Source organism: Elephantulus edwardii, unplaced genomic scaffold (assembly GCF_000299155.1).
Source record: "Elephantulus edwardii isolate Elephantulus edwardi_28Jun2011 unplaced genomic scaffold, EleEdw1.0 scaffold00067, whole genome shotgun sequence".
Taxonomy (NCBI): domain Eukaryota; kingdom Metazoa; phylum Chordata; class Mammalia; order Macroscelidea; family Macroscelididae; genus Elephantulus; species Elephantulus edwardii.
Window position 1 is genome coordinate 11,045,714 of NW_006399817.1, and position 3,034 is coordinate 11,048,747.

A 3,034-nucleotide genomic window follows, 5' to 3' on the forward strand; every position below is an offset into this window, starting at 1 on the left:
GTTGGGGAGAGACTGAGAAAGATGGGTTCGATAATGTATACTGCATTGAAACAGATGAGGGATAAAACTGTTAAAAGGGATATGTGATTAGGTATTTTTGTCATGACAGGAGTCTAGAGCGAAGGCTACATGGTGGAGTGGAGCTGGGGGAGGGTTTGTAAAACAATGAAAGACTTTTATTTTTCCAAAAGGGTAGGGTACTAGGGAGGAGGGTTGGGAGGGGAGAAAAGTGCAACAATGAATGAATGGAAATTAAAAAAAGAAGAAAAGAAAAACAACTCATCTGGCAGTTCTCTGCTGATGGGCTGTTCCAGTCATTTTTGGATAATTTTCAGCTATTTTATCATTTCCACACTGTCAGATCACAATTTTTTTAAAAATGGGAATAAATATGAACCTCTTTTAGTTGGTTTTCCAGGTGGTTATCCTCCAGATTTATTGGCATGTTTATTGGCATGTCCAGATCAGCGTCTCTTTGTCGAAATATGTCAATTGGTATGATGTCAATTCCTGAGGTTTTGTTTTTTAGCAATTCCTTCAGAGTACCTTGAACTTCCTTCTTCATCACCATAGGCTCTTGATTTTCCAAGGCAGTAAGTCACACAGGAGGAGATTGCCCATATTTCACTCAAGGTGCAGCTGATGGATTTGAATTACATGTCTTTACATTGGCAGCCCAACTCTTTACTGTTAGCCCACTAAAATGATATGAATGAAGCAAAGATTTTATATTCATTAAGTCTAAAATAAGGTAAACAAAGTATGGTTAAATCTTATGTCAGAAGTGAGTGATCAGCCTTGTTTCTTAGTCTGGAAGCTATGTTGAAATTTGTTCACAATGGATGACCCTACTGGTATTTGAAATACTGGTGACATAGCTTCCAGTGTCATAACAATATATAAGCCACCACAGCATGGCAAACTGACAGATGAGTAGTGGGGAAAATTGTTAGATACTATAAATGTTTGTCATCTACTTTATCCATGACACTGTACAAATCTGAAACTTGCTGTAAAATATTCCTAACATTCAGGAAATACTCAGCAGGAATAAAGAATGCCTGTACACCCCAGAAAATAGGGTGGTAGTGAACATTCTACATACACAAGGATTAGATAAGGAAGAAGAAAGCAATGCATTCCTCCTGCATAGGCCAGAAATGCCCTCACCCCTGAATCAATAGGCAACATAATGGTAGATGGAGAAAAGATAGAAGTCTGATAGAAGTTGTGAATGATTTTGTTTACTTGACTCCACAGTCAAGATTCATGGTAACAACAGTCAAGAAATCAAAAGAAGTATTACAAATGTGCTGTAATTAGCCTCTTTAAAGTGCTGGAAAGCACAGATGATATCAGTCTTAAGTCTTAGATGCCTTGATCCAAGCCATGTTATTTCCAATTGCTTTTTTGCATCTGAAAGTGGACAGTGAATAAAGAAGATGAAAAGAAAATGGATGTGTTTGAATTGTTGTAGTGTTGAAGATTATTGAATATATCATAGAATGCCAGATTGTTCCTTAGAAGGAAAGATGGTAAAACTTCATCTCACATACTTTGGTCATGTTGTCAGGAACAACCAGTCCTTGGAAGAAGACATCATGCTGGGAAAAGCCCAAGAGTTTCCTTCCTATGCATCCAAGGGAGATTTGGCTGGTGGTTACTGACAACACCCTGCAAAGGAAGGACTAGAGTCTCCCCAGGACAGTGTCCCCCTCATGTGTGTTGGGCCCAGAAGTCCTGGAAGCACTCACTGTGGCTGCCCCTCACAACATCCTCTTCAGGGACGCTTTGCAAGATCGAGGCCATATTGTTTGTGTGGAATGCAGCGTCCTCTTATTTCCAAAGCCTCCTTTGTGGCTTCTGGTGCTTGTGCTTCTGACCTGACAGGGCCGGTGATGCTGCATGAACTGAGCTCCAGAACTCAAGAATACTCCTTTTGCACTGTTCAAGGCACTGTGGCCAATGTGGTCGAGAGTACTGCTTTTTCATGGCCTGCTTGTGACTGCTGTGGCAATGGAGAATTGGAGCAGAGCCCAGAGCACAGAGGAGGAGCCTTCTACTGCAGCAAATGCACCGGAGTGGTCACATCACCTGTTCTCAGAAGGCACCTGCAGGTCTATCTGAACTGTCTCTCAAGATTGGGGTGCTCTGTGAAGGCCAAGCTTCTGCAGAGCAGTATCTCCTCCCTTCTACAGCCAGCCACCTCTGAGGATGGGAGTTATGAAGTGAAGAGTGTCCTCGGGAAGGAGGTAGGGCCACTGAGCTGCTTCATCCGGTCCACAGCCAGCTACCAGACAAGCTTCACTGGACTGGAGGAAGTCCAGCTCCTGCATGCAGGGGCAGCCTCTGCCAGGCACCCTGTGCTGTCTGGGCATCTGTGAACTTTGCAAGAGTGCTTGGAGGTGGGTGGGTGGCTAACAGTGGACAGAGTGAATGTATTTCATGATCTTTACTCAGATTTTTCTGGGGCAAATAGTAGTAAAATGGCGTTTTGCAAATTATAAATATTTTCTATAATTTTATATTTTTTATCACTTCCTATGGTTATCTTGAAATATAAGGTGTATATTTTGTCAACAATATTAAAAGATCAACATTGTTTAGTTGTAATTCTAACATTTGAAGTTTTATGACTGAGCATGTTTGTTTTTCCCCCCTTATACGATGTTGTAAATGTTCCCCTAAAATGTATTCTGGAAAGCTATGACCTTTGTCTTCTATTTTAATAGTACTCCACAATAAATGGTCAACCTATGTAAAAAAGAAAAAGAAAAGAAAGAACGAAGAAGAAGCTATAAAGGTGAGTCTTCGTCTCACACTCATTGGACATGCTTGCCAGGAGAGTAAAGTACCTGGTAAAGGGCATCATTCTTGAAAAACGAATGATTGGTAAAGAGATGGTTATTTGGTTAGCTGCCATTGAGTTAACTACAACTCAGTTACCCTGTGAACATTAGATCTAAACCATGCCGGATCCAGCACTGTCCTCATGATCTCTGATACTCTTGAGCCCATTGTTACACTCAATCGA

General features: G+C 41.2%; 1 pseudogene; it reads left to right on the forward strand.

The window, feature by feature from the left end:
* LOC102859419 overlaps positions 1-2,384 on the forward strand; it is an 18,765-nt pseudogene extending 16,381 nt beyond the window's left edge.
* Positions 2,385-3,034: the final 650 nt, after the last annotated feature.